This window comes from Balaenoptera ricei, chromosome 3 (genome assembly GCF_028023285.1).
Source record: "Balaenoptera ricei isolate mBalRic1 chromosome 3, mBalRic1.hap2, whole genome shotgun sequence".
Lineage (NCBI taxonomy): Eukaryota > Metazoa > Chordata > Mammalia > Artiodactyla > Balaenopteridae > Balaenoptera > Balaenoptera ricei.
Genome location: NC_082641.1, coordinates 123,185,001 through 123,199,131, shown reverse-complemented (window position 1 = coordinate 123,199,131; position 14,131 = coordinate 123,185,001).

Below are 14,131 nucleotides of genomic sequence, written 5' to 3'. Positions count from 1 at the left end.
GTTGAATGCACTAGCAAGGCCACTGAAAACAAAACAGGATGTGTTTGCTTCTTGCTGAAGAGAGGCAAACTGAGGAGCCCCTTTTTTTCAAAGTCCTGAGTCTCTCCTGTGTGATGTGCTTGGGTAATATGCATGCAGGCAATGAGCAATGCTACTTCTTAGGACAAGATGAGATAAGACATTTCTGTGTGCCTCTACACTACTGAGGTTATAAGCCAAGTCAAAGCTATTTATGATAAATTTGGTGCTTAAGTATATGGGTGTGTGTGATAACGACTTCTTCCAGCCCCCAAATTATTACCAAATGAATGCATTTATTTTAAGGCTAAGATATAGCCATGATCTCTTCATAAACGACTGTGGATATTTTATAGGTATCTATTGGAAACTTCTAAAAAAAAAACTAACCAAGGCTGATATTTAGTAATTATGTTTCTACTGTCTATGAATATGCATACTAAGGATAATTTTTCCTCTTAAAGTTGGTTGTAAAATTAGAAAAATACGTTTGTTAATGAACTTTTGCCGCTCTAACAGCCATTCCCCTTCCTCCTTGAGAATAACACTGTAAAATCTGTTATCTATTTATACGCATTGCTTTTCTATGGTAATTATTTTGATTTTCGTAACTTAATTTTTTCAAGATTTGTTTGTTATTCTCTAATATTCAGCTGTTAATATAATTCAACAGTGGAGTGATCTTCAGACAATATACATACTTCTAATAAAAATATTAAACTATTTTTCAAGACCAAGATAATTTTGCCTGTTCTCTTTTAGCCAAAACAATGGCACTATCGCTCACCAACTTTCTTTGCTTCTGTACTTAACTATTTCCTGACTCTGTTTATGTTTTCTTACAGCTATTGGCTCTTCTGTCTTTCCAGAATATCAGAGGAAGGAATGATGTCGAGAGATCCTAAGACCTTTAAGTGTATTCTTCTCCTTTTTGACAGGAACATTCGACCACAGATACTGTTTGTTGGACATGCAGGACGGTATTACCAGGTGCTTGATGCGCAGTGTTTCCCAGATGGGCACCACCCTTTGGTATCTTATGGGACTTAGAGTTTCAGTGGAGGAGACAGATATATAAACAGAAAATTACAATATAGTGTGACAAGTTCTGGGAAAGGGGAATTCCAGGGAGCATTTGGAGCACATAGAAGGGACACCTAACGTAGCCTGAGTGGGGTTAGAGTGGCTTCCCAGAGGAAGAGGTGTGAACTCTGTTGGTTTCTTTTCCTTACCCCAAGCTCTTAAGAGCATTTAATATTTTTCATTTCATAATCAATACATCTACTAATGATTACATTTATTTATTCAGTTAAGTATTTATTGAATACTGGGGATGTATCACTAGACAAAACGGACAAAGTCCTGGTCCCTGTGGAGCTTACATTTTGGTGGGGTGATATTGACAACTAAAATATATGTATTTAGAGACAACTAAAAATATGTAATACAGAATAAAAAGATACTTATCTGATTAAACTATACACATATGTATATAATGTATAGTGTGTTAGAGAAGGATAAATGTTTGATGAAAAATAAAACATTGCTGAGGATCGGGAGTTAGGAGGGGTTGCATTTTTCAATTAGTTTTCAAGGAAGTGTCCTTGAGAAGGTGTCCTTTAAATAAAGGCTGAAAGGGGATGAAGGAGTTGCGAAGTTATCTGGGGTAGGACTATTCCAGGCAGAGGAAACAGCACAGGAAGGAGAGCATGGTGTGTTTGAAGGGCAACGAAGCCAGCGTGGCTGGAGCACGGTGAGCAAGGTGACAAGAGGAGGTCAGAAAAGAAGGCGTGTGCGTGTGTCGGGACCAGGCGGTGCCTTCTTGTGAAACCATCGTAAGAACTTGGGTGTTACTGTGAGAGAGGTGCTGCTCTGGATGGGAGCTGTTTTCTGAAACCCCTCACCCTCTCCATCAGCTCCCTCCTCTTACTGCTGGGACAGGGGACCTGCAAACTACACTTCCCAGAGTCCCTTGCCCGCTGGCGTCCTCTTAGGTTCTGCCCTGGGAGGTGCTGGCAGGACTGCAAGAAGGGAGGAAGGAAGAGCCTTCCTTGTTTTTCCAGCTGAGAGTCCTGGCAGCCTTTCCCATGTGGCAGCTGCCCTAGCAGCAACGGCAACTGGGGACTCTGGCTCAGGCAGCTCCTTCCAGCCATGGTCCCTTCAGTGGCTCTGATTGCAGGTTCCATGTCACACCATATTCCCTTTGTTCCTCCAGCCTGAGGGTGGCAGTGGCTTCCTGCAGTTACTCCTCTTTGTCATCAATTCCTTATAATACGTATCCTCTCTCTGAGATATCTAGAGTGGTTTCTGGTTTCCTGATTGGATGCCGACGGATACAAATGTTTTGAGTAGCAGAGGATCACCATCTAATTTACGTTTTAACAAGCTACTCTGGCTGCTGTGTTGAGGGAAGATGCTACCGGGCAAAAGTGAGAGTGGGAGGCCATTTAGGAGACCACTGCAGTAAGCCTGGTGACAGCTAATGGTGGTCTAGGCCAGGGTGGCTCCAGCAGAAGTGGTAAAAATGGTCAGATTGTGGATATATTTTGAAGGTAGGGGTATAGGGTCTACTTACTGTCCTTTGTATGCAGAAATATTGCTTGTGACCTACTTAACTGTATGCAAAACTTTCCTGAGTTCTTTGCTTACTAGTGGAGATAAGTTTGCACAAAAATCCGCTTTCTGATTTGTGTACTACAAGCATTACCAGTGGGTTGGGCAGTGTCAGGGATAGGTTTAGGGCAAGGTTAGCCAACCAGGACGCCTAAGACTATGAGAATTCCTTCAGAGCTAGAGACAAATAAGAGGGTTAGAAAGTATCACAGTGATGCTGTGGTCAAAATAAAAATAATGCTATATCCTTTGAAAACTCAAAAAATTTTCAATGAATACATGTTTTCAAAAGGCACACTATCTATCCATTCATTTATATTCCAGCAAGATCAGATTCCAGGAAGCTAAAGTCTAAGCATTAATCTCTTTCTTATTTTGAGATTTAAAAAATATTATACATAAAAGACATTATATATAATATAATATCACAGTGTATTTGTATAGTCTTAGTAGCTTTTTTTTTCTGTTTGGTTTCATAGACTTTTGTGTATACTCTTTTTTTGTTTGTTTGTTATGTGTACTCTTTTAAATCATGCTTCTATTTAATAAAGAATTAATAAGTAGGGGATTCAAAGATGAAAATACACTTAGTATTTAGCATTAATGAGATTATAATCTTAGGCCTTTGGTCAGCATAATGAACAAATCTGGCTTTACAGCTCAGGGAGGATGCAGTTGCCTCCTCTGCTACTTCCTCCAGTGACTTTTGGTTCCTGTGCTGGCCCAGGTCAGCTGTATTGCAGAGTTAATTTACTTGTTTATTTTAACAAGTACATATCAGCTGTAGTGTGTGCAAGACACTGTTCTTTTTTTTTCTTTTAAAATTTTTATTTTCATTATTATAATAATACTTTTCTTCTGAATTTTAGAATTTTATTTATTTTTTTATACAGCAGGTTCTTATTAGTTATCCATTTCATACATATTAGTGTATATACGTCAACCCCAATCTCCCAGTTCATCACAAGACACTGTTGTTAGCACTCCACATTTACTAACACCTTGAATCGTCCTAACAATTGAATTAATTCAGTTTAGGGATCACCTCTTAGTCCCGATGCCGAAAACTCAGCCTCTCTGCACCAGTGCTGAACAGACTCTTGGAAACAGAGTTCTGGGTGACGTAGAAAAGAGCAGCTTTATTGCTTTGCCAGGCAAAGGGGGCCACAGTCGGTTTGTGCCTCTCAGAACTCTGTGTCCCAACCCGGGGAGATTTGGTAAGAAGTTTTTTTTATAAATTTTTATTTATTTATTTATTTATTTATTGTTGGCTGCGTTGGGTGTTCGTTGCTGCACGTGGGCTTTCTCTAGTTGCGGTGAGCAGGGGCCACTCTTCATTGCGGTGCGCGGGCTTCTCATTGCGGTGGCTTCTCTTGTTGCAGAGCACGGGCTCTAGGCACGTGGGCTCAGTAGTTGTGGCTCGCAGGCTCAGTAGTTGTGGCTCGCGGGCTCTAGAGCGCAGGCTCAGTAGTTGTGGCGCATGGGCTTTGTTGCTCCGCGGCATGTGGGATCTTCCTGGACCAGGGCTCGAACCCGTGTCCCTGCATTGGCAGGTGGATTCTTAACCACTGGGCCACCAGGGAAGTCCCTGGTAAGGAGGTTTTTTTTTTTTTTTTTCTTATAGTTGTGGCGCGTGGGCTTAGTTGCTCCATGGCATGTGGGATCTTCCCAGACCAGGGCTCGAACCCGTGTCCCCTGCATTGGCAGGCGGATTCCTAACCATTGCGCCACCAGGGAAGTTCCCCTGTTAAGGAGTTTTATAACAAAGGTTCAAGGGCGGAGTTGCTGATAGGGATCAGAGTGTGTGCAGGGCCTGCACTCCTTTAATCCGGCCTCCTGATGAACTTCTCTGGTTCCTTTAATCTGGCCTCGGGTAGTCCTGATGAACTTCTCGAGGTTATCAAACTGTGACCTTCTCTCTGGAACATCTTCCAGTTGGTGGAGGTTTTAGTTCTGCAGAAGAGCTTAAAGATATTGTTATGTCGTGTATCCCTTGAGGTGGAACCAGGATCCTGTTCCAAGGCTGCTCTATTGTTTCCTGGCGGCTCCGCCGGTGTCTCTGCATCCCCTCCCTTTCCTGATTAGCAACTGTTGGAATCTGCCCTTTGGATCTCAGGGAAGGTCATGGAGGCTGGAAACTATTCCCTACAAACAAGAAATGGGGGACATGGACATGGAAAGGCTTCCATGCCCAGGAGCCCCACAGGGTCCTGCTCGATTTCAGTTCCACACAGCATGTTCCTTTCCATTGGGTGCCACGTCCACCCAGACTATACACCTGCAGGCCCTTGCTGTGGTCCTCACAAACATCTTGCCTCACTATGCCTTTGTAAAAGGAAAAAGCTGTATGAAAACGGGAGCTGACCTTATATGATTGTAACGAGGCAACCTAACTTAGCAAGACTACCTTTGCTGACTGTGCTGGCCACTTGCAACCCTGGTCCTTCCTTTCTTTTCTAGTTCACCCTCTGTTTTTATTAATCTGTTGGGTAGAGTGACTTATCTTCATGGCCCCTATTCCCAAACACGGCTTAGCCTCAAGGCCTATCTGCTTCTCCACAGGCCAAGATCTGCAGGGCCAGGGGTTTTCTTTCACACACCCCACCCTTCTTGGAAGACGCTTGTGGTTTGAAATGACTTATCTTCCCTTCCCTTCCTGTCCAGGGGATTCTGTGGGGTGAGGAGGACAAGAGTCCATACTCCTGAAACCTTTGCCCCTGCAATAACTCTGCTATTTTTCTGTTTATATTTTGGCTTCCTTTTTTTTTTTTTTTCCAGATAAGATTCCTATTGAAGAGAATGTTGCATATTTAAAATATTTTTTGAAATCCACATAATTTACCTTTCCAAAGACATCAATTAAGCTTACATTTATAGGGAAGATGTTGTTCTTATCCTAAGTCTTCTGAAAACACGAATCGCTGTGGTAAAATATTCATTTAGACCTGTGCCAGTGACATTTGTAAAAAACTGTGGTTCACTAGAGCTTAAGCTGAGTGAATTTTATGCTAACGGTAAATTTGAAAGAAATGTTCACAGTTGTTTTTATCACCTGTCCTCATTAGTTGCGTCTCCTCATTTTCTAATTAACCACAGTAATTACAGAGAGTTTGCATTCCTGCAATTATGTGAGAGAGAAATGGAGTTATGTCAGTGTCAGATTGTGGCATATAATTACTGCCTGTGTTAAAGAACGTGTACAGCCCAGAGAAGAGAAGACTTGGAACCATAATACAGTAGAACTTCCTCATTGCTTGGGGGTGGGAGAGTGGGCGAAGGAAGTAGGAGGGGGAAGTTAAACCAGGCCTTGACAAAATTAGAGTCAACCTGTATCTCCTTTAACATGACGAGATTCCTCTTTGTACATTCCCCTTAGCATCACTTTTGTCCAGCTCCCAAGTCCTTCTTTCCCTATTAATGATTAATTCTCAGAAGACTGGGGCCGTTAATTCACGTTTAGGTGTGAATAGCTAGTAGATTATTGACCATGGCTGTTTTTTAGGTTCAAAGTGTTATGCTATTGAAAGCCTCCTATGAGTCAGGCCATGTGCAAGACACGAGGAGCCAGAAGATGAAACAGACATAGTACCTTCTCTCGGGGACATTATAGTCTCACAGGGAACCAGAGATTTAAATAAATATTTGCAAAATAAAATTATATTTGCCATAGGAGAGGAAGAGAAGAGAGAGTGGCTAACTCTCCTTGAATTGTGGGTCTCTTTCATTGAGCTACGAGCTCCTTAAGGGCAGGAAGTGTGCCTCATCTATCACTGTATCCCCAGCATCTCCTACAAAGCCTGGTGCATAGAAGGTGCTCAGGAAATGATTGGTGATTTGGTGTTTGCAGAGACATGACATTTGGTTGCACATACATGGCCCTCCTCAGTGTATTGCCGTATGGGCCAGTGCCTTGGGAAATTTTACACGTAGACAGCTTCTAAAATGGCTCCCAATGATCCCCACCTCCTGGTAATCATCCTGTGCAATCATCTCCTTGATGTGAACTGGACTGAGTGATTTGCTTCAAAGAGTAGGCTATGGCAAAAATGACGGGATGCCATCTCTGAGAATAGATTATAAAAGACTATGACTCTTTCTCTGGCTTTTCTTGCTTCCTCACCTGATGAAGCCAGCTGCCATGCTGTGAGCTGCATTATAGAGAGGTCACGTGGCCACGAACAGAGGGTGGCTCCTGGCCAACAGCCAAGGAGGAATGGAGGTCCTCAGTGCAGCAACCACTAGGAACTAAATCCTGCCGACAACCACATGTGTGAGCTTGGAAGAGGCTCCTTTCCTAGGTGAGCTTGAGACTCAACCAGAGCTGACCTCTTAATTGCAGCCTTGTGAGGGACCTGGGGCCACAGCCACCCAGTTAAGCCCTGCCCGGATCCCTGGCCTGTGGGATGCTAAACTTCGAGATAATAAATGTTGTTTTAAGCCAGTAAGTTTGGGAACCATTAGTTACATAGGGATAGATAATTAACACAAGGTAAGACTACCTTCTCTCTAGGTCTTTATTGACAGATCATTTCTTTGGTTTTGTTTTGTTTTTTTTTTTTTTGACAGATCATTTAAATCCAAAAGGTTTTCCCATGGAGAGGAATACACAGAATCATTTGTTCTTTGTTTAATGTTCAATTTATTAAACTCATGAATCTAATACCCCAAACTGAAAATGAATTTTTTCTTGGGGCCTTTAAATATTGATTACAGATTTATTAAGCATATCATTTTAAACAGTTTAAACTAACTGTAATTATATATTTAGAACAGCTGATCCTTTTAAACACTTCAAAACCATAATTCACAAACATATAAAACAAAGGCTACAGAACTTATTGTTATAGTTTCACTTAAATTTACTCTAAAGCATCAATAACATAGGTTTAATGTCTTTCTTATTTCTCTTCTTGTTTTTCTATATTTGTTTTTAGATATCCTCAGAGTTTCAGCATTATTAATTTTATTCCTTTCCTTGGGTCATAAAATTCTTAGCAGATTCTGAAGAAAAGATTACCTTATCAGAACTGCCTAGATTGCAGAGCTTTGGTTTATTGACTGACTAATTCTTGATCATACTTGTTTGTTTCTCTCAAGGTGATTCTAACCCAAACCACCTTTCTATATTAAGCTTTTCTATAAAAGCTTAACTATAAAAATTAACTATAATTTTCTATAGTTAAATTACACCTGTTAATGCCAGTGTGACGATTTCAGGCCTTATCTTATGCCTAGGGTTTTAATTTTGCAACCTAGTATTTATCTCTGATTGAAAAAAAAAATCACTTGGCCATTGTTATATATAACCTATAGTCTTGTCATAATCAAGTATTGATTTTTGTCTCTTAGCATTAAAAAGTTACATCTCCCTTATTAGCACTGAGATTTAATCTCCAAGGGGTTGAGAGATTAAGTCTGTGTAGTTAGTGTTCCTCTGTAGGTCATCTGGCAAACACTGTGGAACCCCCTTTCTGGTTGGTTATTGTGGGTGCCCACCCAAACTGAACAGTCCTTCCTGTTCTTGACATCTACATTTTCTGAGGCTATTTGACTTACAGCGTCCAGTGTTTATTCTTAACAGATAAAGCAGACATATGACTGTGCTTTATAAACATACAAGATTCATAGAAGAAATATCAAACCCTCTTAATTATTAAAATCAATAAAAAATAAACATGATCTATTATAGTCACTGCTTTCTATTACAGTCATCTTTCGGGCAAGCTTCATAATAACTTTTCTATTTTGAGTCATTTTGAATTCATGGTCTTTCACAAAACTCATCTTGTCCTGTAAACCATGATTATGATTATGATGGTGATGGTGGTGGTGATGATGGTGACGGTGCTTTTGATGCTCAAATTGTAACTTCATCCTAAGAGATACATTTTCTTTAAACGGGCAAGAGTAAACTACAGTGTTTAAGGGTGCACATTTGGGTGATAAAACCAAGAAAACAAAAAACAAGAAAGTCATTATTATAAAAGTGAGGATATGAAGAAGGGGAAGGCGGTGTCATCAGAATGAGGCTCGTGGAAGGAGCGTATGGAATAGGTGGCAAAGTTCTATTTTTTGACCTGGGCAAACATTTGATTTGTGTGTGTGTTACATCTGCTCTATTTGTATAATAGTAATTTTATTTAAAAAACTGTCACCGTATGGTCACTGGGGGGCCCTTTATGTTGACTCCTTTATCCTTTATACACTGCCCCTAATATTCTTGAAAACTCTCTTGCTTTTTGGCAACAATAGGATGTTGGAGAGGTGTTCTGAAATTTTTTGTTTTCCATCATAAATCATGAAATTAGCTACCTTCCAAAGGATTCTGTTTTCTTTTAATAGGAAATAATTCTAAAGGCCAGGAGCTGGGTTCTGGGGATGCACATGGAAATGTGTGGTGAGCAAGAATGCATTGCTGTTGCTACTGGGTCACTGAGAGCTGAAAACATTAAGGTTATTATTTCACACTGATATTTCCAATTTAACTTACGATATTGCTATTCCATACTTTTCTTGTATTATATAAGGTTTCATCAACTACAAGCCTTTCTCCTGAATTAACAATCTTTTTGGTCTGATGAAGCTCCTGGATGGAGCCAAGACATGCTTTATATCACATTCTGCTCTTTGGTACAATAATTCCCAAACTTCTGTCAGTCACATAATTCATAAATTTTTTTCTACAAATTTGCTAAGTGTATAATTTTGTAGCATTTATATTATTGTTTTCTTAATATTTTTGTTTAATCAACGTTAAAGTGACCCCCTTAAAAGAATGATATTCATATTAGGCAATAATATCTGTGGAAATATAAGATTTCATTAATGGGCCATGTATTTTTTCCAGTATCTATTAAGATGGATATGAGTGATGGAATTTGAGGAGACTCAATAAATGTCATCTTTCTCACTCAAGTTTAGCACAACATGAAAGGTAGACAAAAATCAGGAAAAAAAGAGCTCAAAATATGAGGTTCATTACTAATAAAGGCTGCACTGGGGGATGTTGCTTAGGAGCTGGATGATTACGGGCTCCCTTAGAGTGGACCCCAGGCTTGGACAGACACATCCACCGACAGGCCTGACCTTCAGTGTGGCCCCATTTCCCTCACAGCCAAGGACAGCACAGAAGTTGTCCTCCCTGAAGGAGACAGATTCAAAAAGTAAGGAGAGAAAGACTGAGCTACCATACTTAGTTTTTTCTCCAAACTCACCAATCAGGCAGGAATGAGTAAGGGAGCAGAGAGGGGCCAGGGAACATTAAGCTAATGGATATTTCTGTAAATAAAACACAAAGTCAGGGGAAATAACTACTAAAAATACATGTTTGTCCATGTATCGAGTTAAAGCATCTAAGTACAACTTTTGGGAAATGCTGCTATAGTGAACAGTGTTACGGTAAAGTGCCTGTGAAGTTCACCTTGTCCAATATTTCTTGGGTACCTTCCCTGCATCTCAATTTATTTGTTACATTTGGAGGAACACATTTAATGCAGAAGAATCTGTCTGAATCCAAATCAGAGTGAGTCATATTGACAATGTAGCACATATGCCATCTGGGTCATTTTTCAGATACTTGTGTTAAATAAACTATCATTATGAAATCATAATCAAAACGTTCCAGCCCTTCTTATGCCACTGGGTGTTATTTTACCTTCACTATTCACAAAATTACTATACAATGGCAAAATCTTCTGAGTTTTCATTCTTTATTTCCTTAATTGAGTCGGGGACACTTATTCCCTTCAAATATTTTGATATGGTAGTTTCCTCTGATCAGGCTCTATAGAATGACAGTGCTTAAAGGAAAAAGTAGAGATACCCTGACTCCCCCCTTGTTTTATAGAGATGAGAAGTGAAGGTCTGCAAAGGCAAAGGACTTGTCCAAGGTCACATCCTACTTAACTGACTTAACCCCGGATTTGGGGTCTTCTAACTCTCAGTTCATTAATTTTTTTTTCTTTTTTTTTTTTTAAATCATCAACAATTTTTATTTTTTTTAACAGGCAGTAAGTCTTTTTTTTTTAATTTTTAAAAATTTATTTATGGCTGTGTTGGGTCTTTGTTTCTGTGCAAGGGCTTTCTCTAGTTGTGGCAAGCGGGGGCCACTCTTCATCGCGGTGCGTGGGCCTCTCACTATCGCGGCCTCTCTTGTTGTGGAGCACAGGCTCCAGACGCGCAGGTTCAGTAGTTGTGGCTCACGGGCCCAGTTGCTCCACGGCATGTGGGATCTTCCCAGACCAGGGCTCGAACCCATGTCCCCTGCATTGGCAGGCAGATTCTTAACCACTGCGCCACCAGGGAAGCCCCATTAATTTTTTAATGCTGCCCCTGGGCTGTTAAACATAAAGTCAAAATGAGAAAGCAAGGGGTCTTAGCAGAGAAAAATTATTTCCTATCATTTTCTATCTCTAAAATATATTTTGAATCTCTCCATTCTTTTCCATATTCCACACCATCACCATAGTCCAGTCAACATCACCTCCTACTTGGATCACTGAAGTAACCTCAAAACACGTCTTCCCTATTTTCAACCTCCAACTCAGTTTCTTCCCTTCACATGAGTTGTTCACTGGAATGCTTTATCTTTTATTTTTCACCACTCAGAACTCAAGCCCTAACTTTTTTGATTCCTCATACTGTGATCTCTAATAGAACACAAACTTTCCCCTATATTTAGCTGATTTAAAGATCTGTAAAATGAAAATATAGGTACTAATTTATTGGAAAAAAATCCACCTATAAGTGGACCCATGCAATTCAAACCTGTGTTGTTCAAGGGTCAACTGTATATCTATTTTGTTTATTGATGTTTCCTCAGTGTCTGGAAAACTGCCTGTATGTGGTGACTCCCCCAAAAATATTTATTGAAAGAAGTAACAGCAAACACTACCCATTGGATACTTACAGATTTTAAGATAAAGACATGGAACAGAATTTTGGGGATTTTGGCTCAAAGATACTTGGCCTGATATGTCTAGGTTAACAAGGAGATGCATTTTATTTTTTTTAAATTTTATTTATTTATTTATTTTTGGCTGTGTTGGGTCTTCGTTGCTGTGTGCAGGCTTTCTCCAGTTGCGGCGAGCGGGGGCTACTCTTCGTTGCGGTGCGCAGGCTTCTCATTGCGGTGGCTTCTCTTGTTGCGGAGCATGGGCTCTAGGCATGAGGGCTCAGTAGTTGTGGCGCACGGGCTTAGTTGCTCTGCAGCACGTGTGATCTTCCTGGACCAGGGATCGAACCTGTGTCCCCTGCATCGGCAGGCAGATTCTTAACCACTGCGCCACCAGGGAAGTCCAAGAAGATGCATTTTAGTAAGACAGTACAGCTAACAGATTGCACTAATAGCATGGATTATCAAATGCTTCTACAATAACTTTTAGACTGCAGCAAAATGAAAAAAACGAGTTTCCAAGAATCTATAAATCAACATAGCATATTAAAGTGTTGTAAAAAACTAAGCAAATCTATATTTTTCAACCTCTCATCCTGTCTAGAAGATGAAACACAATCCTGTTATGAACTGGCTTAGGAAAGCCCTATTGGTTGAAGTATGGAGACTTTAAGATTTTCTTTTTATTAGTCATTAGTTAACTACTGAGAATTTTCATCTTAAGCAAACTTTAAGTATATGAGTAAGTGTGTTGGGCCTCAGCTTCGTTGTCTGTAAACTATGGATATAACAGTACCTGGCTATTGTGGTGAGGATGAAATAAGTTAACACATGCGAATTACTCAAAGCAATTACACAAAGAACAGTGCCTGGCTCATATTAAGTGCCCAAGAAATGTTACCTATTATTACGAACAGCTAGTATTAGTGCTTTAGTTCCTTTATTATTTTATTTGAATAGCAATTTCCTCTACCAGAGAACTTATTTGTACATCACCTTATCTGAATTGCATGAAAGATTCAGCACTTAGTGTTTGCAGGGTGCCAGAGATACAAAGAAATGTAAGACCCAGTCCCATCTTTGAGAAATTTGCAATCGAGTTCCAGCAAAGTACTTTATCCTATGGCTTGCTTTTAGAAAATACCCCTCCAGGGGAGCTAAATTTGGACTGTCAGCTTTTTACCAATTAGGATTCTCTAGGTTACAAGTAAGAGAAGCCAGCTCAGACTGGCTTGGACTATGAAGTGGATTTCTTAGCCCATGTATGCGGCAATGAAAATAGTGTGGTGTAATTGGGGGTAATTGGCGAGGGGTTCCATAGTGTTCACTTTAAGGCGGAGATTAAAAAAAAAAAGACTGGGAATTCCCTGGCAGTCCAGTGGTTAGGACTCCACTGGGGGGGCATGGGTTCAATCTCTGGTCAGGGAACTAAGATCCCACAAGCTGTGTGGTGCGGCAAAAAAAAAAGAAAAAAAGGTCCAGATTTTCCTATCTGTTGTTTCCTGTCATCACAGGGATGGCATCAAACCAAGGCTGTGGCCCCAGTAAACCTCTCTTTATGTCTCACTGGTCCACACTGGGTCAGATGCCCATTCTACTGCCAATCAGTGGTAATGAAGATCTGTCCTAGGCCAGTAAAGCCCACCACTGAAGCTAGGGGTCAAGTGAACACCTGAAGAAAAACAGGGTTCTATCCTGAAGACAGAGGGCAGGATGAATGCAGAGTAAACAACCAACAATTCCCAGCCTACCCTTTGAAGGGGGAACTGTATCTTACTTTTCTTTATGTTCTAACACGTTCTGTGCCAGCTGCACAGAAGATGCTTAATAAATACTAGCAGAAAGAATGGATAGTAAATAGACCTAGGAAGAATTATTTATTCACCTTACATAAGCCTCCTGAGTCCTAGAAATGTTTGTCCCAGGAACTAACATGACCAGTTCTTTCTTGTTTAATTGCCTTTTCCCTTAGCAACATAACCATGGACTCCGGTAGTGCTAGAGGGGAGGTCTGGATTGACCCTTCCTTCTGGAGCCCCATCGTTGATTAATTATAAGTTGTGATGTTCCTCATTCATTCCCAGGTCATGGGGCATCTTTTGGCTGGTTGGTATCATACGTCATGGTAGATGAGTCAATCTTCTAAGGTTTGTGCCCAGAGAAATTGCCATTTAAGCTCCCTCTTTATTCCACCTCTGAGGTTAGGGAAGCAGATGTTGATGGACTAATTAGCATCTTGGGAGGACTCAGAATGATCTCCCCATCCTTAAACTGTTGTTTAATCGGTTGTCCCAGAGAGACACTGAGAGCCTCGCTGGAATGTGGCTTCATGCAGAAAAAACAGCCCAGCCTAGCCTCCAAGTCACCATATGGAATGACAATGGTAACAGCTATAGTGAAAAAAAAAAAAAGCAAGTCTAATGCCTGGTCACAAGTAAGAATAATGTTAGGTACATGGGACATCGGTAAATGTGTTACATCCCTGGAATTAACCCTTTGACTTGCATGTTCAGCATCTCTTTTATCTCATCTCTAACTAAGAAAGCATCCATATTTTAGGGGTAGACTTGGGGTAACCAAGTACACACAACCACTGCATAATATCAT